The 27527-nt window shown below is 35.1% G+C and overlaps 1 long non-coding RNA gene across 1 annotated transcript; it reads left to right on the forward strand.

Moving 5' to 3' along the window:
• The first annotated feature begins 693 nt into the window (after positions 1–693).
• Positions 694–27292, forward strand: LOC120351389. The gene is made up of 5 exons (XR_005571360.1): positions 694–766; positions 9995–10476; positions 18035–18253; positions 22727–22866; positions 27035–27292. It is a non-coding gene; the product is annotated as an uncharacterized LOC120351389 (long non-coding RNA).
• The last annotated feature ends 235 nt before the right edge of the window (positions 27293–27527 follow it).

Raw genomic sequence — 27527 nt, forward strand, 5'->3', positions numbered from 1 at the left:
TCAATTATTTTATTTTTACAATAAAGTTTATTGGTCTAGCCGTTGGTGTAGTACACAGTTGATGAATGAGTGAATGAGCTGAAGCATGCACCCTCCTCCATACTCGATACTTTTGTAGAAGACTGTTGGAGTGAGGAAGCAGGATGGTAAAGGAAGAAGAAGGAAGAATAAACAAAGCACGCGAATATTAATAGTAAGAAAGACAGCATTAATCATATGCAAGAACCATGGGAAATCCGTGAGAGGATGTGTGTGTGCTCGTCCACGCTACAAGAAAAAAACAACATTATCTTAAAGCTGAGACTCCAGGGGAGGTGGAAGACAAAAGTTTATTCAAATGATAGATTGATGGAGGGTCCACTGGGAAGACCTTTTCTCTACCTGGAGGTGCAAAAACAACAGGGTTGAATTTGTTATGCAAAAGATTCACAAAGTAATCAGGGCCACCCTTTGTCGTTAATAAATAGGTAAGACCAACCAACCCTTACTCATGATTATTCTTCTAACAAACTAAGTTGAATGTTCAATAGCCGCGAGCTGTACGCGGGACCCGCTGTAAAACTAGACTATGCATATTACGCGGCCTAGACATTAATATGCGTGCATATATAATCAGATCCTGATAATGAAAAAAAGCAACGAAACAAACGTTGGAAGGGTGAGATCAAACAGAACTCAGTTACATCTTGGAAGTCTCAGTTGGGTTTTCGTGTTGGTTGAAGCTGATATTTCTGCTAGATTTTTCCAAGATCCAGCATTGTGCAAGGTATGTTTCTTCTATATTATTACTTCTCATTCTTCGAAAAATAAAGTTTTTATCATATTATGTGATCCATGTATGAAGTCTATTTATTGTTATCGCTTTATTGATGCTATAAATTAACGCGCTATTCAGCTTGTATTTATGACTTAAGCTTCATTATTATTGATGAAGACTCACTTTATACGCTCATTGAACCGAAAGACTAGATCGAAGAAAATAGATGAATGTGTTCAATAACTAAATTTTGCATTTAGAATCTACATTGAATATCCAATATGTAATAGAATTCAATACACAATTTATTAGCTATACATTAAGTTACAAGTTGAACTATAAATAAATACTAGAAGTCATTGCAAACGGATCAACAGGTACAGCATATTATTCATTGTCGATAGATTCATCCATACAGATTTCATAAATCTCACCAAATTTTGAGAAATCATGACTTATAGATTAATTTGTTGATTACCTAGAATATCTATCATAATAATTGGAATTATAAACTAGACAGTCCTCAATCAATGATATAATAATTCAATTCCAATAAACCTTTGACCAATATGAGAGCTTTTTTTCAATTTTCTCCAGGATATATGAGATGTATTTCTTAGAAACTTGTGTGATATAATATGCTTCATTTGGAGTATAATAAAGTAGACTCCAATTTATTCTATTAACTTCATAAATGTCTAGGTTTTTTTAAAGAGCAATATTATAAACATATAAGAGCAACATATTCTAAATGCAATTACATTTAAGAGTGACTTATTCTAAATACAATTATAGTAAACAATTAACTTCTTACACAATTTAGTGATCCAATCAATCAAATTGAGTTGAACTTTTTCCTTTTCCATGTTGAAGAATTATACTTTGAAAATCTTATCCGAATTTTATTAAAAATCTATATTATGGAATTGCTTCCACAATAAAATCAAAGTTCACATTTCAGTTTCAAATGATAACTCTTCACATCCAAACTCATCCTCATAGATTAACTTCTACATCTAGATAAAATCGAATGAACTAATATATTTCCAGGGACAAATCTACAATGGAAATCGCCTATTTGTCATGAGACTTCTGTTCTGTTTTTATTCCCAGTCATAGTGAAAAACCAAAACCTACACTAATGATGAACAAATATCAACAGTATTGTCGAAAATTATCACTGAAATTTTAAGAGAATAGAAACGTTGAATAATACAGACCTTCGTATGACTGAATTCTTATCACATGAAGAAAGATGAACTGTCAAAGATGAAATCTGTTTATTATTATCATGTCCACGAAGTTTAACTGTAATAAGAGTCTCTGAGAAGCTTTTAAAAACAAAACAAATTGTTTAACAGATCAGGAAATATTTTTGCGGAGGCAATAGTTCAACGTTGATCCCTTTCCATGGTGGTTGGTGGTCTGAAGCTGTAGTTAGTATTGAAGTTACTATTATCATGACGCATCAACACAATGTCACCACTTTCACTAGCTTCTTATATCTTTCGCACATAACATCCAAAGGATGTTTCATGAACTCCATTAATATATACATTTTTAAAATAATTTGTTAAATAAATGAATGAGTATTGAAAGCAGGTTCAAGACTCAAGACATTTACTTTGATAGTTGGATCCTCTCTGGTGAATTTTGATTAAATCCTATCTCATTACATAATTCATCCTACATCCTTCTCTGAATATGATTTTATCAAAATTAGAATATACAAATATGTAAGCTCACATTACTCACATAGTTGGTTATTGGTAATGGAATCTTATGTAGAATGATTTCCACAAGGCTTTCATTATTTTATTTCTGTTCAGAATGCATTGGAAACCCCACTTCTCGGCACAAATGCATTGCTCGAGTAGGCTTTCTTTCAGCTTGCAAGCCGCAGTTTTCGCAGTATAATTCGGCTTGGCTTTTCTCGCATCCTACGAGACTAAACGAGAACTTATCGATCCCCACGCAGAGTCCGCCATTACTTTACTTCTCCCCTTCTTTTTCCCTCTTTTATACTCACTACTTCTTCTTATTCCTCCTTCTGCTATCCCCTTTTCGAGGATATTCTTCCCTCCCTCACCTTACATGCGACTCTTTGGGGCGAGCGCGATGTGGATGATGGTGATGTAGAGACTTGTGCCTCCATCATGCTTAGCAGAGGGTGGGGCAAATCAATGACTTGTTATATGCAAAAATAAAGCCATTATTCCTGAAGCATCTCGTAATTCTCTTTCTTTTTCTCGCAAACGACGCTTCTCGCTCTTGCGTCGTTTCTTGCTTAATCTGTTTTCGGTCTTACAAGTAGCTATTTTCGTTTTCGTCTTCTTGGAATATGAAATTCTTCCAACGAAAACTCATGATATGGTAACAAGGGTAAATAAGTTAAAGTAGAATAACATACTACAGCACCACTTTACAAATGCTCTTTGAAACGAGGTTTCACGATGATAAATTTCTATAATTTATTCAATATTCATATCGTCATATTTGATGGATGAAAGGTTTCATCAGTTAATCAAAATACCTGATAGAAGATCGGGATGAAATTTCTATTTGTTAACATAGCATTGATTGGAGAGTAAATCTTCTAATTATTTCACTTGCAAAATTCACCATAACTATTACGTTTCGTGATTACAAAAATGAAATCCGTTTGACTCGCCATGACACAAGCATTCATTACTGAGATGCGAAGTGACAGACCTATTCCTAGGAGGATAATCGAGATGAGTTGAGAGTGACGATAGAAGATAGGAAAAGGAATTGAAAAGTTGGTCTCAAAACTAGACACGATTATAAAGATAAATTTTAATTATGAAAAGTATATATATATATGTTCAAAAGGCTATTTCAAAGACCCGAACAGGCAATCATGCCTATACCGTGGATGCAGAAGAAAAAGAATGAGAAGAAGAAGAAAAAGGAGAAGAAGAATAATAGATAATAGTCTCATTAGCCTCGAGACCTCGAGTCCAATTGTAATCTAGTAGCTGGAAGCTTGATAGAATGGTAAGCACCCAGTTTACATGCCTGTGATTGGTGAAAGCGCTATGCGACGTAGTAGATCTCAGCACTCAGTTGATGTCGATATTGGTTTCCATCAATAGTATTCCTTGAGTAGGCCATAAGGAGCTCCTTCAATAGACTGTCTCCTACGTTCTCAGAAATTATTTTAAATTAAAACTGATCTTGTTGCTCGGAGACATTGCTACAAGCACTCATTTGAATCAATATTCGATAATTTATTAATATTCATCAGATTCCAATCGATTCTCTTATAACACTGCTATATTACAGTACTTATTCATTTCATATTGTAATATCGGGCCACCGAGCTTCACTCCTTTTATTTATTGATTAACAGAACACAATTCTCTAAAATGATCGTGTTTATATTTCACAGCTGACTACATGTCATCTTATGAATTTCGGGGATGCTATTTTTTGATTTTTCACATACTCACTCGCTCACTCACTTTTTTACTATCCACAGCTGTTTCAGCCAAGGATGAATTACCCTTTTAATGTCGTTCAGCGAGTTTTCCCAAGGATAAAACCTAGTGCAATCGAATTTTTATATCATAAACCTACTATGTTCCAAATTTCGTGAAAATCGTTAGAGCCGTTTCCGAGATCCGATGAACATGAATAACCAAATATGAAAATATATACAGAAATTGCTCGCTTAATATAATAGGATTTAACAGGCGTTATTCATCTTATCAAAACGTGACATGAATTTCAGCACATAATTACAAATTCGTCACATATTCAACCACATAAATTAAACAAAATTGTTTCAAGTGCTCTGATAAACAATATTTACATAAAACAATTGACAAATTATATTCAATATTATTATTTTATAGATTCTATAAACTAAATACTCGAAAAGTTTATCAATATACCCATCTTTTATAGTTTAATTCTTTTTGAAGTTATCTATTTGTTGGTTTTGATAATGATTCAAGGAAGTGGCCAAACAGGATTCAAGCTGTATTGAAACAAAGACGATAACATAATCTTCATAATGAATGATAATAATTTAAAATTGAATTATTTGATATAACACCACCTCACCATGCATTTATATAATAAAATACTTACTATATTTCTGATATATTTTTAACTGTACTAAAGGTATTGCTCCTGCTGCATTGTAAGTGTAGTGTTTAAAGTGACATCATTCAACAAAAAAGACAAAGACAACAACAACAAAAAAAAACAAAAAAAACATGCGCATGGTCCAAGATTTTCTTCCCAGCCCAACATCCCAGAATTCCTACAAGTTATCCTCTTGTTAAAATCAAGGAAGTGGAGACTAATGGATGAAGCGCAGATAAATCACAGCCACATCCGTTGGACACCTCCAAATTGCGGTTAGGTTAATATTCAAAATACTTTTTTTGGAGCCCCGGTGAGAGTAAAAGTGTTGACGGCCACCTGTTCTCATCTTTAAAACCCAACACCAACGCGCAGGCGCTCTCAACCTTAGAGGACATCGGGGTCAGAGAAGAAGAGTGTGTGAACCTGTTTATAACTTTGGAAATAATGCTCGGTAAAGAAGGGTTTAGGAAGCAGACTACTAATCTAGGAGCCAGGTGTGAGTGTAGGCTTCTCTGAGGACTGGCCATCTGGAATCTCTTCAACACACACATACACACATTTCTCAACAAAGTACAACGACGTAATCGTATGCGAGATAATGGGATCTCCAAACTCTTTGGTTCCTCTTCCGTGAGAATCCTGACAAGGGTCATCCTCATCCACGTCTTCTGCCTACGCCGCTAAACCCACAAAAAGATTTCCCTTTCAACACCAAATTCTCTCTCACTCTTACTCTCTCTCTCTCTCCTTTCGACAACAATCTCGACAACCCATCTTGCAGACCAAATTACTACCTACGCCAACCTATAGAAACAACAGAGGGTCAACAGATTCTCTGCACCGCCCCCCCCCTCACTAGCCAAACATTCTCCAAAGGTTATTCTCGTTTAAAACAAACATAATCACAGCTTTCCTACATGAAAAGGAATTGATCGTTGGTAGCCTTTTGTAGTAAGTGAAGCGGAGAATAATTCAAATCATTGTCCTGAACTCTAGCCAAGTTTAGAGGAAAACCAACAAAATATTCAATTTCTGAAATAGTTTTAGATAATGATTTTCAATCTCTATGATGTTGTGGAATACCCTGATGGTCAATGACCTAGGGTTCCGAACTGATATGCTATGATGTAGGTTTCTATCATTTGTATCTTTTATCATTTTTCAAAAAGACAATAATATTTTTATACATGCATTCAGTGGTCAACAAATTTCTGTCCAATCACATGAAATCTTAATAAGTCATAGTCAATGTAAGTAATCCATAATACAGTCATATTGCTAATATACTCGTATTATAATGCCTATCTACAATCATTGAACAATAACAGTCCTATACCTACCAACATTAAATAATAATGTTCCTAGAATCAAGGAAGGTACGCTTAATAGCGAAATAATAGATATAATATTGGAGTAATAAACAGAAACAATTTATTGTTTTGACACAGATTTCAATCTTAAATGTCATATAGATAAGAGAAGAGAGCGTTCACTTAGTTGATCTACGTTAACACCCAAATGAATCAAACTTCTCATTCTAGTAGAACTTCGCTCCATTTTTTTTGATATGAAATCGATTCATTGATCGATATTATTGAATAACTCGTTGACAAGATAATTCCTAGCAAATAAATCACCAATCATATTCATACATTGCTCTCGGCTAATGTGGCCACTCTATTTAATTTGCCCAGAAAAATGAATCAAGAGCATTGAGTCATTTACGAGTGCAGTGAAGTACCTTTGGGATGGGCTTAACCACGTTTTACGAGCTTTCCTACTTTTTCGAAACGCTCATCCTTTGAATGTGTGAGCAAGTGCTTTTTTATTTCTCTCTCATGAGCCGCAATCTATCTAATGGAATCGCAAACCGTTTTTATTCCGCCATAAGTTTCTTTATTGCGAGAAATATTTACTCCTCTTCGCTTTCAACCAGAATCGATTAGTTTTGGATAAAGATCATTCAATGTCTATAGAAATGAGTTAGTTCTACCATTGATTATGGGTACGTTAAGTACTTTACGTTACTTTAATTATGGATACTGTATCCATGATCAAAGGTTCTACAGAGTAGTTTTCCAGACCTATTACCTTACAAAAAGTCTATTGTAATGTATATCCAATAAAAGAAAATTTTTTTCGTTGCACGAAGCTGGTAACCCTATACATACACACGGCAGTGCCAGTTGATTATCCTTGAGCTGCAAATAACATTCTGTGTGGATTCCGGTCGTCTCATCAACACAATGATGTCTCGTACTATAAAACACGATTATTATGGAGTAAAGAGTCAAAGTGTGTATAACACCAATGTGCGGACATTTTGAGCGTATTCTATAATAAAAAAAGGGAAAATGGGCTTATACACGTACGGGATATGAAATTCAAGAATGACGCATCATCACGTCTAAACTACTGGACTATGATTTACTTGAAATTTTGCATGAAGATTCTAAATTCACCTAAGATGATGGTTATGGACCTTGTTTGCTATTTTTGAATCAATTTATTATCATTCTAATAATTAAAGCAAATTCAATCGATTCGTGATACAATGTTTACGTAAGATTAAAGCCCAGTCAGATAGTTTTTCCATAGTTTGTGAATAAGTTGTTGATACTTTCAATATCAGCATGAAACTATAAAACTAAATTCAATCTATTAGTGCTTTCAATCACACCCTTGCAGAGCACGGAAAACACCTGCTTGTCTTCAATAATCTTTAGTAACTAAGAAATAAGTGATAAAATATTATATTTCTTGTATTATAACCGTTCAAACCTATTCACATTTAAAGATACTAATAAATAGTTATCCATCCATCTATCATCTATTATAATAAAGCAGAGAAAGGCTTAAACATGTACCAGATAGAAAAAATCACGAATAAAGCATCACCACGTCTGAGCTACTGGACTGATTAACTCGGAAATTAGCATGTAGATTCTTCATTTACCGAGGATGGTTGTAGGCCTATTTTCAATTCTTCCAGATTTCATTACGTCTAGTTTTCAGTTGTCAAGTTTTTAATGAAACCCTTGCGGATCACGGGTTACCTGCAAGTGAGTAATATGTATCTTGTTTCTAAGATTTATAATTCCATAACAATTGAATTTCCGTTTTGTGAACTACATCAAGAACTGAGTAACAGGACTTAGAAATCTCTCTGTAGAACGTACAGAATACAATCATGGCAATGATTAAGAAACAACAGGCTAAACTCAGTTGAAAATCTCTCCAGAATTTTCGTAAATAGCGTGATTTATATATTTTATAAGCGGGATGGAATTAAATATCACTATAATATTATACTCAAACTACTCGAACTTGCTCAATGGTACAGAATGAAGAAGGCATAGTTCCTTTTGCTGCTCCAATTTATAGATTCCATTAAACTAACTAAGGGATTTGAAAACATTGAGTTGGGAAGTATGCATTTCATCGAGAAGAAAAATTAACGAACAAAGCAAGGTCTGGGAAGAAAAACCGTTTATAAGATTCTAATCAAGGATTCGGCTCTGAAAATAATGCTCCCGTGAAAGAAAGAATGATATGAAATCAAAGTAAGAAATCTCTCTCTGATTTTTAATCGGACTGATCTTATTAATTACGTTAGAGGGATGCGGAAATTCTTCGTTGGATGGTATGCAAATGAAAGGTGCAAGGATTCAAGGGTGACCCTGTATTCAGGAGATGGGAGGACGATTAGTAGGCCTGAAAGTGCAAGAAGAAAGAGAGAGAGCGAGGGAGCGGAGCAGAGTGAGGGAGGGGTGTGAGGGGACGGAAAGAAGAGAGTAGCTGGTTAAACCGAGCAGTGTTGCTTAATAAAATAATTTAATTGCGAACCGTGTGAAGTCTTTTTTCTTCCATTCTATTTCGACTTCCTTTCTCTCTCGCCGGGCTATCACGCCCTCTGTAGCGTTCAAAAATCCGATCTTTAAGAAATATTCTCCGAGGGGATGATGAACAATTAGAAAGGAGCCCGGCAAGGAGGGCTGATGAAGTGAGTGTGACGAAGATGGTGTGAGAGAAACTGTTTTGCATAAGACATCCTGGGAAGTGGGCTGATAACACACTGGGAACTAGGTGTGAGAGAGAGAGAGAGAGTGAGAGAGAGAGAAACTGAACACCCGAAGAACAAACATCAATGAATAATATGATCAACTGAATAAAATAGCAATAATTGAAGGAAAAGGAAACAATAGCTGAGAAAAGGGTTACCAATCCTTTCATTTGAATCTTAGGAAGAATTATAATGGTAGCATTAATGTATGCATCCAATTCCAGTCCTGCTGATGCAAACTAGTCCGGTATTATTTCTTGTAGTTCATTCCTCCTCCTCTTCTTCTACAGTGATAAATATATTGGAAGGGTCATGATGACTTTGAGTTGGTATGAATGAGAAGTGCTACCATGAACCCAGTCCTGTATGTTAATGTTATGTACGAGAACGTAGCTATTCTAATTACAATTAGTAAATATAAGATTGGTGATTAAATTTCCTCCAATGTACCATATAAAAAGCAATAGTTATCCTCTTAATATATTGCATCTACACTAAAAATCATACAAGTAAACTGTTATATTCATAACCAGTTTATCAAATTCAATATACAGTATTGGGATATCAAGGTTATGAATGCTTTACATGTCATCCATTTTTATGCTAGTTTGTTGATTTTTGAACTACTGTATGATATGGTTACAGTTTTGTTACAGAATATCTAGATAAGGATCGATTCTTATTGGACAGTTTCATATCAGACAAAATTATTGCTGCCTTATGTAAGACTCTTCTATGTTTCAATACCGGTTAAAATCTCTAAAGCCAATTTCTTTGAGCTCTTTGCTGCTCGATCAATTGAAATTATTTTTCAACAATATTAATAGAAGGAATTTTAAAGTAATTTGCTACCGATTAGAAATTCACCATATTCATTTGATAATAATTATCATTATTATAATGCATATAATAACAAGTCACTTGATCGAATTGCAAACTCATGTTCATTACTCAACTTTCATTACTGAATATTCAAATTACTAATGATTTGTTTCAAAATAATATTTGATTGAATTTGATACCATTAGCATTGCAATATTCTTTTCTCACTTCCTCAGGAAACGTCTGGTAAGAGACAAGGCAGAGGATGACGAGAAACGAGAGTGAGATACAAGAGTCCCAGGTACCTAGGGTGCAACCGGTCTTTATTATGCAGTCTATTAGAAATATGCATATACTACAAGAACAAGCATCTCCAATCTCCAGCTTCCTAGACTAGGAGCTTAGACAATGTGTGACAGAAAAGACAACATTCTTTTCTCCCTGTGATATGCATGATGTGAGTTGGTGCAGGGTTCTGTCTAATTCATGCAAGCGCTCTGGAGGGGGCACTCAGCACCTTTCCTTCTCACCTGGTTTTACCACTCTTTGATGATGTACTTCATTCAACTTGTTCATTACAACTGGAAGCTCCAGTACAGCATCTGAACCGGTCCAGTAACTAGTCCAGCTGATCTGCTCTCAACCTACACCACTGCTCAAGTCACCAATGTCTTCGCAGTTTGTAGCTCTTCTTCTGGTCATCATCAACCCTATCAAGGTTAGTCACGACACTTATTACTTCAGTACTTATCTTCAGATCATGTTAGGCTAACCTCTTATCAATATACTTCTGTGTAGTTTTATGGGATTAATTCACCCTCTTTAGCTAACTATTTACTCGAAAATACTCAATTTTTATTCCGTTTTCTCAGAGATTGTGTGTATCATCATTTTTCTTTGAAATAATTTATTCTTCATTATGTAGGCTAATTATTTGTACGCAATCACTTATCATCCTTTACTCCCAAATCTAGAATACTAAAAGTTCCAAGAAATAATTATTACTGTAGTCAGTTTTCATTTTCCTACTTTGAATTCAAAATTTCCTGTCCAAATATATTATTAGCTTGGATTTTAGAATTAAGATAAATTTGAATTCAAAATGGGGTCTTGTAACTTCGAAGATCAGAATATAGACTTGAATTTGCAATACAGAACCTGAAACGAATCCAGTGAATTAGTATACCATGTTATTCAATATAAACCATTTCCTTGGCATCAGGTTATTTGAATAGTCTGTTCTGCTCCTTTTCACAAAGAATGACGTTAGCTGAACGTGAAGGAGACGGTTGTAATCTGATTGTTGAGTTTCGCAAATGAAATTAGACAGCTCACCAGCGGATTATTGAATGTGAAAGTTTAGATGCACGAGCGTGAGTTGAATATTTTTGACAGAGGAAGAGTTGTGGATGTTGGAAGAATGGACATGGACAGGTGGAGGGAGTGAAATGAAAACAAAATGTTGTAGAAAGAGGAGCAAAGTTGGTGGCAGCTTGTCTGGTGGTGGCTTGTCATCAGTTATTAGTTTGGTCGTCAGTTCACATTAACTCGGCTGTCATCTCGGTTTTCCGGAATTTGTGCTTTTTTCTTGGCGTTAACCGATCCGTTTTGCAGCTTACGTGCACTGTCACTTGTCCATTAAGCGATGCCTTTATTTCCTTTCACTTCTCTCTTATCAGTTTTATTTCCGCACCACAAACAGCCACGTGTCGCGTCTCTTTACCCCAACAAAATATTCTTTCATCGAGCCGTTTCATATTTCTAATTATAAAAACTATTAGTCATATAACTCTACGAATCTTGCATGAAATGAACATCATGGTAACCATCTATATTCACTGTAAATGAAATAAAAATCAAGTATTTATTATTTTCCAAGTTGAAGACAATTTTGATTATAAATCACTGCGACTAGAGTTTAACATTTCAATCTGAAATGTTTCACTTTTGTTATTGGAATATTCCATTGTTTCGATTTAACAGTGAGATTCATCCCATATCTGAATGAAATAAGCCTGTAAATTCCAAATCGGATACAGTTGTGATGCTTTATTCAGTAAATGATGAGCTTTGACTGAGAATCACAAAGTGAAAATGTTCAGTTTTGGAATATAAACTTTATGGATTTTTAGTGTTTCGATAAACGAGTAATTATTTCAGCTAATTGAGATGATTTGCTTTTTCTTGTGAAGGGCGATATTCTCATCTCCAATAACCTATTTAATAGACCAATGATGTAATACAGTATGTTACACATATCAGTATTCTACAGATAATTTCATTTTCGAATGAAATGAGAAGATTTCTTTCATTCAAATTCAATACGCTTCACAAAGAAAGATATTATGGAATTGTTCACAATACAATAATGACACATTACGTTCCATTCCATGCAATAGGACAGGTAGAATAAGTCTAGTTACACACACATCAAATTTCTAGACGTACAATTTTTTGCTGTGCTTATATAAATTCTATTAGACATAACTTGTCAAGCAATACGCTGTGTTTGCCAAGTTCCGTTTAATATGGTAGATTTCATAAGGAAGACTAAAAATTGAAGTGTATGTGTGTAACTGGCTTAAAAGTGGATATTTATATTGTTATTATTTAATTTCTTTTCAACTCTTGCTCTATTGTCCATTTTGAAAACTCAGTTTATCTTTTTCGGCTCTTAAAATCTTCCAAACCTTGATACTTGCAAGTTAGCTGATGAGGCATGAGGCATGAGTAAGCATGATGCATCACCACTGCAGGGCGGTGATAGATTTGCGTGATAACGTCAAGTCATGCGTGACGTCACGTCACGTCACGCTAGGTGTCACGCGTTATGTGTTACATGGCGTCGGCGGTCTGCGGCGGCAATTGGTGCGATTTACCTCAACCAATTTAAGTTAGTGAAGTGGTACCTCCCCGTACCACCCACCACCACCTCCCAATAACCACCTACCCACCTACCCACCTAGTCACCCAACTAAACCACCGTCAACAACAGTTCCACATTTTCAGACATGACCGCCTTATGTCCAATGCAATTTCCGTTAAATATTACTCGAGGAGAAAAATACTAACTTGAGAGTGTTTCATTGATACTTGGAAATTGAGAGGTTGTAAAAATGTATCAAAACTCGTGGCGAGTATCTTACATGAGATAGAATAAAGTGGAAATAAATTGAAAATCAATTAATGTTTTTTTTTTGCTATTTTGGTGAAGAATTAGACTACTATTAAAAATTGATAGCTGAAAGGTACCTCTAAGGTAAGAGTAAGGTAATAAGTAAGAGTAATATCTTACCTTAAGGTAAGATATTACTTACTTTAAGGTAAGATATTACAAAGATATTATTTGACACATTATGTGGAAATAGAGAGTCTTGAAAGTGGATAAAAATTGACTTCTAACCGGTATAAGCTACGATCAACAATAGATTCTCATTTTTAGATATGACCACCTTATTTCGTTACTGCAACGTTACTTGAGTAATCTTTTATCAACTTGTGAGCCTTCAAAAAAAGTGAAAAATGGATAAACATTTCAAAAATTGGAACAAAAATTGATTCATCTTATGTCTGATTGTGCTGCATAATGTATACGAGGATGATAATGAAAGATAAGGGGCTGTGACAATTTCAACTAGTTTATCAGTCAAGACAGGAAGAAAAAAAGTTTTCATTTATTGAAGAAAAATTTGAGTGCCTCAATCTTCATTCTAGGATTAGACTAAATTGGAAAATATCAATTTTAAACTGATGGAAAATACAATTTTTTCGAACAGTTCCATGATCATTATTATAAATAGCTGATTTGCTGTTATTGATAGAACTGATCGTTATAGTTTGATTGGTTATTCTGTTGGATTTTGTATAGACTTAAAAGCTGCATGCAATAATATAGCAGTAACAAGGTCAATATTATTGAAATTCAGCTATAATTTGTGGTGGTTGCATGACTCCATAGCAATAGCAGACAAGTTATTGCGATTAATTGATTTGCAGAGGCAGATGACACGCAACCAGCGATATTGATTGAATGGTCGAATTGATACTGATAATTATTGATAGCCTATGTTGGTAAATGTTATGAAACGCAAACTGCATATATCTGATGGGGGAACTGGATTTGCAATTATTCAGTTATGATGGGGATTTGCGCCGTACACTAATGTCATTCCAACGACCTAACACAAATAGCTGTGCTCTATCCAACTGCATATATTGGAGTAATATTAATTTGTGTTCCAACAAATAATATATAGTTTGATGGCAATAAAGCCAATAAATTTATCATCATAAATATTCGATAATATTAATCCCAACCCTGGGACTGTGTCATCTACCCAAACTCAAGAGGGAAATAGAAAAGGCAACGCATACAGCATCAGACAGACTGAGGAATGTGTCCCATACATTGGCGATCCCTCCCATCCAAATGACGTGTTCGGTTATTGCCATGCAGACAGACGTCTGTGTCTGTCTCTCTGCTTATGTCTGCTTACGTTTGATTTTTATCCGTCTGTCTGCTGCTGCGTGTCACCGGTTTTTCCTCCCAATTAATTCAAATAATCGGTTTCGCCAGATTTATCCTCAAATTTATGTTTTTGTACCAAAAATAGATAATGAATTATTTGATATGATTTTCACCGGTCCTTACAGTGAAGCGAATAGTAGAACATGGAATAAACCATCTTAACTGAGGAAATATCTATTTGGAAACTCGTACTCCTTCAGTCTTGAAACGGATCTGCATATTAAAACGTTCTTGCAGTATATCTTGTCAAGTAATTTGATAATTTCTATTGCGAAGTTTCAAGTAATTACTGAAGAATCCCACTGGAAATGTTTTATATCAAATGCTTTTGTGATAATCGATGTATGAGTGAGGTATATTGTGAAGTTAAGAATATCTAAGTCTTCATTAATTAGTTTTCTAATCCATTATCCAGATAATATGTCTACGTTGGATCTATCATCCCACTCTTGTATCAACAATGCGAAAAATCGTTATTTGAGTTTGCAATGTCCAAGAATTTCAAAATCACATCGTCTGCTTCTCCATCTAAAATATTACTGGAAACAGCAATATGAAATCATTATTTAGCTTCGCACGAGGAGCATCCAATAATAATTCGGATTTCCACGCTCATTACTCACAATTCACCTCGAATAACGAGCTGCGTCATGTTCAGGGAATTTGGGGAGATGGCAAAACTGTGCGGAAAAATATTTCACCGGCATACCTATTCGAAAGAGCAGATAATATAAATCGAAGTTAAGATACGGCAGCGGATAAAGTGGAGAAGGTAGAAGAAATTAGATTGGCAATACATTTGCCAGTGATTTCATTTCCTTGCCTGGGAGGTAGCAGAAGCGAGAGAGAGAGAGAGTGAGAAAGATGGAAATTGTCTAGTTGTCGAGTGGGAAATTCTCCCTTAACAACATCAAAGAACACCGATGGTTGGAGAAAAAGGGTGCCCCCGCCCCCCCCTCCCCCCTTCATTAGCGGAACACCCCTCTTTCAATTCGACTGACAACATCCCGATTCTTGAGTTTTCTTCTTCTCTCTTTTTTTCAACAGTTAAAATTGAAATTTATTTCTTCCGATAACGACAATTCGCTGCCATTCGTGTATGCGCTGCTTTACCGGAATAATAATCTACCCTACTCGCAATTCTGCCCCTCCCACTGGTGCATGGAAAGACATGTTCTTTTCAATTATTTTCTCTGTTATTCTATTCGGTAGTTCTTATTTACATCTCACTCATCTAAATAAAATTTCATCTTATATTGATGTTGAAAAAGGAGCAGCAGCCTAGTCAGTCGTTAGAAAAATATGATATTATAATTTAAGCTGTAGTTGATGTAGCAATTCTCTTAACTCTTCAGGGTGTAATAGGTGTTTCTTTGGGGTGAAAATCATTGTCTTGATGATAATCAGTATGTCATGATTATGCATGTTAAGCAGTGTGTGAAGTAATTCTCATCATGATTTGTGAACGTATAAATCTTTTCAGATAAGGTGACGTGTGATTTTTACCATAAACAGAACATTAGAAAATAAAAACTTAACAGCACATTAGTTGTTATACTTTTTTAAAAACTTTATGAAAATCCCTATCACATTCGAAGAGAGAAAGAATAGAGATGTGACGTTCTCGATCGACTATGAACTGCAATGTATATAGTTGAGATTTCTCATTCTTTTACCTACATGCAGTCATCATACCGAATGCCAAATCAAAATACTAAGATTGTTCCTTCGACATATAATAAGATTATCATGAATAAAGCTAATACTCGTGAGCTAATATGTACGATTTCCTAAAATATTTTCGTATGGTTCCCACAAAGAATACATATTTGCGACAATCGTTACATTATTTTTTGTGATGATCAAAAGAAGACGGTAATAATCCTCCACTGTGCAATCAGTGGTGCGATTTTCACTTTCATGGTGTTCAATGTAGGCTACATTATGGCCTTTCAAGAATAAAATGTGTGTTGACGGTGATATACTTGTAGCATAGCAATGTACTGTACTACGTTTGATCTACAGTATTAGTTCAGAATTAATCTTATCAAACTATCAATATGGAAATGTACAAATTACTTCCTCTTTGCCTATTGAATGGATTTATATAGGAAAACATGAAGTCTTTTTCAATCCTTTATTATCTTCTACCATGAAACCACGTTCTCTACCTGTCTATTTGTCTGCATTTAGTTGATTGTTTTTTCGGCAATGAGCGCAATTCGTGCCGGCCATCCCTATTGGCAGCGGCCATTTTATGACGATGCTAATAATTATTACAGCCATCAGTGTGTAACGAAAGTAGACGGCCCAACTATAAATATGCAGAACGTTTCACTATTCCACCTAATTTCCTGCCTATAAACAAGCGCTCGGCCAATAGCGAGGCCGGCTTTGTTTGGCTGCAAACTTTGTTGAGCGCTGTTTTTATTAAGTTGGGAATAAACAGACGTGAAATGCGTCCGTTGATGGGAGGGAGAGGGAGGGAAGTGGTCGAATAAAGCTGGGGAATTTGTTAGAACGGTGGTGTTGCGTTTTGTCCTGTTTAATTGCAATTCACTAGCTTCACTCACTCACTCACTCACTCACCTCTCTTTATGTGCCAACTCTTTTCCGCTTCATGAAGCTGGGGAATGCTTTTACAATTCATTTCGAGTTTAGCTATTTATAATCCGCTGTGTTCGTATGCAGCTAGCGTATTGCTCAACAATAATCGAGTTTGTTTTTGTTTGTGTTTCAAATAACGTCCAATGAGGTTGATGATAACATGATGCTTGGAGAATGTGAGAGCTGCCATATACAGCAGATCAATGAATAAAAGTTGATAGGATTGTAATGACTTTGTATGAAAATATGATAAGCTAAAACTCAGATTACAAAATCCACTTCATTGCAACTCCAATGAGGGAAAATCAGTCAGCTTTGATCAGATTTGTGTAATAGAAATGTATTCCTCAAAGAGAATATGTTTTTTTGCGATTCATATTGTAAGGCTTCATCATTATCATTGAGACAAACATGTACACTTAAATAATTTCAAAACCTGTTTGCTATTGCATTGAATTGGATTGAAATTAAAATTCATGTTCCAAGTTGACTTGTAAGGCCGCCATAAATGAGAATACATTCATTCTGTAAGAAGGTATCAAAAGCCACTTGAACAACTTGTTCTGAGCCACAACATTTCAGAACTAGAATTACAAAAAACCCTACTCAATACGTAAGTGTACACTGAGTAATATATCATCTCATTTTCATACCACACTAAATATTTCATTTGTTCCTTTTTTTGAAAGTGTAATGATGGAAGTCGTTATTGTAACATACATTTTAGCTTGCCTATTCGATCATATCTTCCACAAATAACAGGCGTTTCTCCTCTTACTGGAACAATGATAAAACTTGGTCATAGAAGTAATAAACCTGTATCCCGAGATGTGGTTCCAGTTTCCATTAGAAGTGGAACTTGATCGAAAAAGTATTTTCTTAGATTTCAATCTCATTCAGTCGGTCTCGTATAGTAGATATTGAACGTTATTTCAATATATTGTATTTTGAATAGATTCAGAAATTCCATATATTTATACTGTATCTTTTAGCTTTTAATGTATGATGATAAACTGTCGTTGCTCAGGCTACATTGCCTACATCGCAAGCAGCGCACGAACTGGAATAGAACACAGTAATTATTTATTTGCTTTACTTCTTCAAATTCTGTATTTTACCTCTGATATTGTACTCATTGCAGGCAAAACAGAAATGTTGGGAGACTGAAGTTTCTAAGGATGATACTCTCAAGATTCTGAGATGAATAAGAAAGGGAGCAGGAATGATTCGTACACAGAATAAGCGAGCGCCGCTGGAGTAATACAAGCCAAAGGGATCTTGCAAAAGGAACGGAGATTCGTATAAGAGCCAATTAAGGGAATGCTCGCTGCTGCAAGACGAGTCCTTACTTCAACGAAAGGTACTGCTTGCTCACTCTCCTCTTTCCTTTTCCTTAGAAACGTACGTGTTGTTTGTAGGTTTATTTGTCTGTTTTGTTTGTTTGTCTGCTCCGTCTTCAGAAAGGCGTAGTTGAGAAAAATCCAGGAGAGGGAGCTTCAACGTCTTTCAATAATATATATTCTGTACCTTAGCAAGCACTTCCATCACAGCGTCTCTGAGAACCTGCTTTCATCTCCCTTCTCACCCCAGCTATTCTACTCTCATTCTTTTCACTTGAGATATTTTTTCCAATTTGGAAGATTTCTTGGTGCTCTACTAAGAACTCATGTAGATTGAGATTTATGCCCTAGTTGTATTGAAAGTATATAGAAAAGATAAACGTACGTTTAATCTAATAGCCTAACTTAATAATCTAACTTACGTAACCTAACCTAACCTAAAATAATCCTCATCTGATGGTCTCCATTACTACCTATCAACATTTATTTAGCATCACCACATCAATTTATCAATCACTAATTATCTACGATTTTATTGGACATAAATTCATGTTTGAATCTCAAGCTCAAGATTCAGTAAGATTTTTTGCTAAGGGTAATGACCATATAGTTGGTGGTTAATGAGAGGCGAATAGACAGCTACAGTTTTAGCATTCAAGAGCATACGGAATAAGTTAGTGTATGATTTTCTGTGGTTTTAGGTGGATTCAAAGTCACTGGAGTATGATTTCTAATCTCGCCAATCTGGTGTGGGCTTTAATCAGATAAGATGCTAACCGCTAGGTCAATTAATAACCCAAAGCTGTAGCATTTGTGAACATAATCAAATGAACACGTGGGTTTCAATTGGATAAGATGTTAACTGTTGGGTCAATCAATTCCTCAAAGTCGTAGCACTTGTTAACAAAACTGAATAAGCACTTTCCAACTAAAAATTCCATTTCCTGATAAAGCTACATTACAATTATTGCTTAGTTGGGAGAAGATACAATTTTATTATGCTGTAGTATTCATGGAGACAAGAATATATATATATATATATATATATATATAATATATATATATATATATTTATTTATATATAGCGAGTTTTTGCAACTTCAGTTATGTCGCTTCTCGCACCCCAATCGCCATCTTTCCATGTTTCCAATTCATCAAATTAAAAAACTGGGTTGTACTGATAATATTCTAGAATTTGTAGCCTATATCATTGTGTTAATTGAATAATGAGCTTACAAGGTGTCAGTTGGCGCAAAATTATTAACTGCTCCAAAAAATTAAGAATTGATTGTCATTATTCAGGAATTTCCTGCGCCTAATAAACGCCAAAAGGGGTGCCAGGGCCAGGGAAGACAAGGGAAGAAATTGGAGCCAAAATGTGGCTTTGTCTTCGCAACCTATAAGGGGAGCATGAAAAATAAATGAAATTAAAACCATCTTCCGTCAAGTCAAACTTATTTGGCAGTGGTGGTGGAGAAGGAAGAGGAGGAAGAGGAGGACGGGGAGGAGGAGGAGGGGGCTGAGAAGCACAGCTCAATCTCCAGTTTTATCAGAGGACCAATATCTTTGGACTTATCCATGACTCAGCCTGCTCTGCTTCATTACTGCTGACTCAGACCAGCTTCAAGCTTGTCAAAGAATGTCATTACATGCATTGATTCATAATGCTGTCATGAGAACATCTCAAACCAGAAATTATGAGAGGACGAGATCCCTGTTGAAGCTTATTGATCATTATTTCAAACTTATCCATTACTAATAAATTACATTAACTATAATATCATATCATGAATTATATGGATAATGAATTATCTATCCTTGTATCACATGAAAAAATATCACATTAATTATTGTGTAGCAAATTATTTATTCTCTATTGATTCATACAATAAGTACATCATAAAAATGATAGGGAGAGAAAAATGAGGTAGCCTTGCACTATCTTCCTCCCAAATTAAGATAAGGTTACAGTCTTGCAGTTGTTCTCTTCTCAGAATTTTCGGTACTTAATCATTTTCTCAGAGTAGATTTCCAAGATACAAGTTAGAAAGTAATTTCATTAACACATCATGTATATCTAATCATTTGAATTATTCATATTCACCTGCTTAATTTTTACTTTTTAATTGATTATTGTGAAGCAAATAACAAGTAAGAAAGTAATTACATTAGCACATCATGTACATCTGATGGTTTGAATTATATCATATTCACCTGCATTTCTGTCTGTTCTCGAACTAGTTTATGGAATAGCTAGTATTGGAGTTTCATATTTCATGGAACTAGAATTGGCATTTAATCATGATTAAAAATTTAACAGAAATTTATGCAACGGGCTTTATTCTGTTCGAAAGATGAGAGGATTAATTGAAAATCTACAGCTAGATTATCAATCTTTATTCACAGATTCTATCTAACCTATTACTCTGTCTACACAATCTGTCTTTCGCTAAATCTTTAATTCTTTTTCATCCATCTTCCACCTTTGTTTTATTCCATCCATTAACCTATTAACATTATTATTACTTAATTATACAAGAGGCTGAACGCCTAACAGATAGCCTTCCTATCACAAATTGCTATCGATAAATCTTACAAATTGAATATTTATAATTACAATATCAGAATATGTCACAATTTCTTGAAATTCTTATACTTCTCCCTAGTAGTCGTGATTGTATCACTTGTGTTTAAGCTAGCTCTTCCACAACTTTCAACGTAGTGAACAAATGCGATATAAACACTATGAAAACCATCCCTTTGAAAAATTTCAAAGGCTAAGCCCAAGCTATTAGTTAAGCCCGAGCTAAGCCCGCTAATATCAAAATTATTGACCTAAAATCCAAATTGAATCCAGATATATTCATTAGCATGAATAAACGCAACCTCTCATTTATTTCCATCAACTTTAATATAATCCATAATATAATCTATCTAGCTGCTCCATTTACCATTAAGTAGGTCGTGAACCACATTAACTGTGTCATTGAGAACATGTCCAAACTGATCCTAAAACAACTTTTCCATCATATGAAAATTTTTCATAGCAAACAAATAGAGCGTAATTCGTACGAAAACCTTTACTCTTCTCCCTTTCCAAATAATATTTTATTTTTTCTTGGGAGAAAGGAAAGAAATACGTGTCTGCAATAGATAAAGACGGATGGGTGGATGTTGTTGATCAGGGAAAAGTTTGCAGTGTAAAAATAGCATGGTCTTTTTTCTTCGGAATCGGAAATTGAGTTTTTTGGTAGAGTGTTGTGTAGAGTGGTAGTGGGAGGGTGTTTGATAGCATCGGGTCTTTGTTCATCAAAATGCAATTTAAGGAGGGTAAGTGGGCATTGCACATCTTCCCTCTCCCCCCTCACACTACTTTCCATTCCAACCATCTTCCCTACAAACAACCCTCATAAACATAGCTCATATGACACAAATGGCAGATTAAAAATGGTACCGAGGGAGTCGGAAAGAATAAGTAATAATGAAAAATATATACGCACACTTTGTACGACTAAGTTTGGAAAGTACGCTAGGTTGAGAGGAGATAGCGCGCCCTAACCCCTACAGCAGAGGCAGACCCGAGGAGGTTCTTCAATCTTTGATATTGCTTTGCTTCTCTATTCCCCCTTTCCCCTCCGCACATCTCCCCTACAGTTTGATCTTTCATCTTACTCTAACGAGAAACCTGACAGTTTTCCCACATTTCTTTATTCGTTCTTTGAGGTTTCTACTATCTCTCTGTCTACGTTCATTTCAAATTGTAGCCTACTTCATCAATGTTTTATTTATCGAATGATATATTATACAGTAGAAAAAATAAATATTTGATTGTACATGAGTTGATAAACTTGAATTTACGTATGTCTAGTACTTGGAGTAACAAATTTTAATCGTCTCTTCAACTTTCTTGTAGGTTTTTTCTACACATTACACTTTCCTAGGCCTAACAAACGAATCTTGTCACTCAGTGGTAAACTTCATAGCTTTGCTTTAGAGTTAGTGATTTCTCATCATAACTGATGTCAGAGAAATTCTGTACAAGAAGATATTGAGCCACAATGTTAATTTGGAGGAAAGGGAAGTTGGTATGAAATTGGTATAAAGGGAAGTAGGTATTGGCAACAGTCACTTATGGAGTATAAGTTATTAGTCAAAGAAATAGTATTACAGTTGTTTTGTGTGTGATGTTGGGTACTTTTCCGTGATGAAAAAACAAATTGAAATCGTCAACCACTTTTATTATTATATAATTTATACTATACATAAACAGAAACTGGTTCAGTGACTCCACCAGCCACATCTGCAGCTGTTTGCTTACAATTTACTGTCTGTTATACGAACCCCGATTCTGTTTAAAAAGTATTAAATACATATAATAATGAAAGTGGATGACTATTCTAATTTGTGTTTTTTAATAAATAAATAATAATTTAGAAATTTTATAATTTATGATATTCCAATGTGTCAAACTCTTCCATACATTAATTTTCCAGGTGAACCCAATTGAAAAAGGAAAACACATCATCAAAGTAGCAGGCTCAGAAGTGTGAAATGTAATCTATAATTTATAGCGAATTCATTGTTCACGCCATGTGCCTATTCAGTACATCATTGGAAGTCGTACATTTCAGATGTGAGTAGATATCAGTGTGTCTATACTTTAGCTTTTAATTGAATGCAGAATTTCACGGTTGAATATGATTAACTTATACTTGAGAACTTGTAAGTTTCATAAGTCATTGCCTTGAAGTCTATACCAGTTCTCTACCAGTTATAAGCAGAAGGTAATTATTATGGAGAAAGAGATAATTAGTGGAATGTTTCATTTTAGAATGCGATTGCAATGAGTGAAAAAGTATTTGTTCTCATAAGTTACTCGAAATAGAAAAGTAGTTGCAAAATATTGTATTTTTCTATGATAGAATTTGAAAGCTCATTATCTACACTTCACCACACAAGTAGCCTATTCACTGAAAGAGATGATAGTTTTCTTATTTTCATGTGCGACTCCGACATGCGCTTTCAAACTTCAAAACGACTAGAAGAGATCATTGAAACTTATAACTTTTTATACGATTCAAAAACTTGAATGTTTCTCTTGTAAATAATCAATATAAAATAAGTTAGGTTATTAAATGACTCATGGAAGTAGAAATTCGAGTCCAATTGGTTTCAATGCAGTCTCACCAAGTGGAGATTAGAGAGCAAACAGCTTTTAGCTTCCTCTTGAATAAGAAATAGAGAATAAGATGAACGAATGAAAAAAGAGCATTATAATCCTGACGTAAGAATGAGAAGAAGAAGAAAATAGAAGGAAAAATGCATCATTATCATTGTATTTTCAAAATAATCTCTGAGAAGTAGTATTGGAACTTTGATTTTCTCCCCTATATTGCATCCAGATTTACTTTTAAAACCCCAACCATCCAGAATTCCCATTACTTTTCTCCTTAGGCTTGCTTTTGAGTTGGGTGGAATCCTATTTTCGTGGTTCGTATTCTGTGTTGTCGGTCTCTAAACCATAATACCCTATCTATATTCCACTCCCTCATTCATGTTCTTAGGTGCCTTTCTAAGAAAGAGACTACTGTAGTCTACTCTCAATATAAAACTTGGACTTCTTTTGTCTATATTGCAGACAAGCGATCACTGAGATCTCACAACTTGTGTCACAATTATTTTTAAAAAATGGTGGAAAATCTACAAGTAGAACTACTTTGCAGTTGTCTGTGCAATGAAGAATGATACATTCCACAAGATGTCACTTGCAGTCTACAATACTGTTTGGTTCTTCATAACATTTCTGTGTTACTGAATCAGGAATAGAATCAAATAAATATTGAAGTTCAATTTGGACACGTCAAGTTGAAAATCAGTGCTAATTATCTCATAGATGAACCATATACGAATGAAAAATTAGAAAATAATAATTCTCATGCACAATATTTCATTCAAGCCTATTCATTCAATAATAATTTGTACAAATACAATCATTGAAATGATTATGAGAGTAAAAAATAAGGTTCACTCAGCTTATTATCCCTTCTCTGAAATGGAGTGAACCGGATTTTTTAGCCGACAAGTTTTTCCATACAATTCAGTTCCATTTGAATAGTTCACCTGACTAATAAACTCCAATAATAAATGTTCTCTCAATAACAACAGGATAAATACCAATTATCTTTCAATAGCAGTTTTCCAAGTCAACTTAATTTAGCTGGAATATTGCAAAAAATGCGGCGCTCACGGGAAAATCAGAATCAGCCGCGGTTTGCCAATCGGACAACATGTCCAATTTCCTGTCATTATTGGATAGACTTGCTCGACGCAGAACTCATCAATTATGTGGCAATCCAGCCGGAAAAATCGCTAATGCCCCAGAGTCAAGATCGATGCATTTTAAAATCGATGGAGTTGAGTTGACTGTGCGTGTATCGATTGATTTGGTTGCATGAGCAACTAAACGCTGCGTACTGTCACCATCGGTCGCCACCACGCCATTCTTACCGGTTGGAGGCGGCGGCAAAAGAGAGCGGGAAAAGAGTGAGACAAGTGTGGCTCGGTTGCCATGACGACCGCCCCCGACGGGATGGGGGCGGCGCTAGCGAGCATGCGCCCCTGCCGCCCCCACAGGGTCCGTTCGGCTTTTTTCATTAATATTAATAATAAATTTCAACTGATCTCTTGCTGATGGTGACGGCAGTCACTCCACTAGCGAACGCTAATAAGCTGCAAGGCACACTGCAATATGATTCTCTCATTACTGATTGTTTGTTATTGTTGTCTCTCTGGCCGCTGTCAATAGCTTATTATTGTTGCAATACAACAGGATTTTACCTCTCCTCTTACCATGTATTCTTCACTTCCCACCTCACTCATGCTTTCTACTCCTTCCTCTTCTCTTTTATCTCTCATTCCTAATAGCTTGAAATGTGATTGTTATTACACCTGTAAAATGAAGCCTTCACAAGCTCCACACTATCGAATGATAACAAGATTAATTCCAAAGACATTTTTCTTATCCATTTGGTCCAAAACAAATTCAAAGACTATAATGGGGAAATTCGTATTCAATTGATGAATTGGAAAATGACAAAAACAAACTGCTGTTTTATTCTACGTAGATCAGATCAGATTATATTAGTGATTGGAGTTCTTTTTATGTACAGTAAGATACAATATTTACTGGCTTATACACTAATTTACATCAAATGACAGTATTGGTAATCATTCAACGATTTCTCCAAAGCATGAAAAATTAATTAATAAGAATAAAGATTGAATGCAATTTGATAACGATATTATAATATTGTGATATAACTTCAGAGATCAGCGGTGTTTCAACAAATATTAATTTGTCGATTCTCTAAAAAGGATACAAAATAATATCCTTCTCATCAACTCACGACTGCATGTTTGTAGGTCCACAAAAATGACTGAGACGTCCGAAGGGATATGAGAAATGATATTTCACTGGCCCACTAAGCCTTTACTATCACTGTTTTGCTTAGTCTCCAGTGTAGTATGAATACTCCAGTACAGTATAGTATAGTATCATACTCCAGTGTTGTATGAATGAGCAAGTTCCGCTCAGACCACAGTATTTAACTATGCAACCTATTAAATTTGTTATCCAACAGGAACTATATAAGCATAGAGAAAAGATAGCATAAGATACTTGATCAGTTGTCTCTGACATAAGTCTAGATTAGTTGGGAATTGAAGAGAATCAATGTTATAGTTTTCTTGTCGGCAATATTTTTGGTAACTGATAATTGTCCCCACCCCTAATATTCACTGATAATGATTGCACCTAATAGTATCAACTGAAATTTGTTGTCTTAATTTCTTTAAAAACAGACTCTCTCTCACTAATTATTGATTACTAGTGGTCGGGCACATTCTTCCAGACCCCTACTCCATTCTTCTTCCAACAAATCAATGATCTGACTTGCTTTCAAAAACCCACTACTGATTTCTGAGCTCAGATTAACAATATCTCAATTTCTCAACCGCCAATCATTAACATTATTACGGAATGAGCGAGCCGCTTTGTGAAGCACCCTCAATCAACGCCGACGATTTAAAAAGACTCAAACCTCATTACCCGGTTCGAGCCTCGAATTTCCAGCGCGTTTTTCAACAATTCTCAACATTATTCCTAATCCACTACCCTACTTAATTGCGTTTCGGTCTCGCCTCCTCGTTCCCCCCCACCAAATCACCAAAACTTCCTTCCCCCACCACCATCGCCTAATAACTTGATACTTTTAATAAGCCGGGATACTTTGGGAGTCGGAAGCCCGCTCTAGAAAGTATACAATAATTCTTTTCAGAGCTGAGGATTATTTTTGCATCGTTCTCTCCAATCTGCCACGCTGCATTTTCTGCTTATCAGATTCTCATTATTCAGATTTCAATTGCCGAATCGAGATTTAAAGGGAGTAAGTAATTCACAAAAATAGAGGAATATTGAAGTATCAGTGGGTAGAATATTCTCTCCCATGGCATGGATACAGTATAGTAATGTTTGAGTCGTGAGCTCATTAATTCATCAAATGTATTTGACATATAAGACACTTTATCCAGAACAATTTTTCATCTCGTTCTTCAAATGTGCATTCTCTGTGAAAAGTATACAAATTGCATCTCTAACCCATTAACACTCATTTCAAGGTTTGAATAGGAATAGCTTCTTAGCTATGTTGATGACGCTACTATTGAGATTGTGAGATGATATTTCTGATATTTTCTGTGTGTAATAAAAACATAAAAATAAAATGAGAAATATTAATTTGCAGGTCAGGACATCACATAGCACATGAACTTTCCAGACCTTCTTCGATGTTCCTCATGCTACCAATTGTGACTGGAGTCCAGGAATCGAATAGAACTAGTCCTCTAAAAACCTGAATAATACTGCTTTGAAACTGGAATATCAACACAATAATTGATCATATCCCAGGTGTCAGTCATGCATGATGTTTAATACCAAATTCACATTGTATTCTGTTATACAATTTTGGAAAGAAATAAATGCTTTTTATTCATTCATAAACTGGTAATCAATAGAAACAAAGTTCTCAAATGGAAATTCAGAGTACCGTAACAGGAGTGTCAATAGAAACAAAGTTCTCAAATTCAGTGTGGACAGGAGTGTTAGAACGCTGAATTACAAAATAAAAAGTTGGAAATTATCTAAATTATAACTAGGTAAGCTAATTATAATGATAACTTATTTTTTTTATATTCAACGATACATTGCTATCTAGTCTAGGGACTAATGAGCAACTT

This window comes from Nilaparvata lugens, chromosome 5, assembly GCF_014356525.2.
Source record: "Nilaparvata lugens isolate BPH chromosome 5, ASM1435652v1, whole genome shotgun sequence".
NCBI classification, from domain to species: Eukaryota; Metazoa; Arthropoda; class Insecta; order Hemiptera; family Delphacidae; genus Nilaparvata; species Nilaparvata lugens.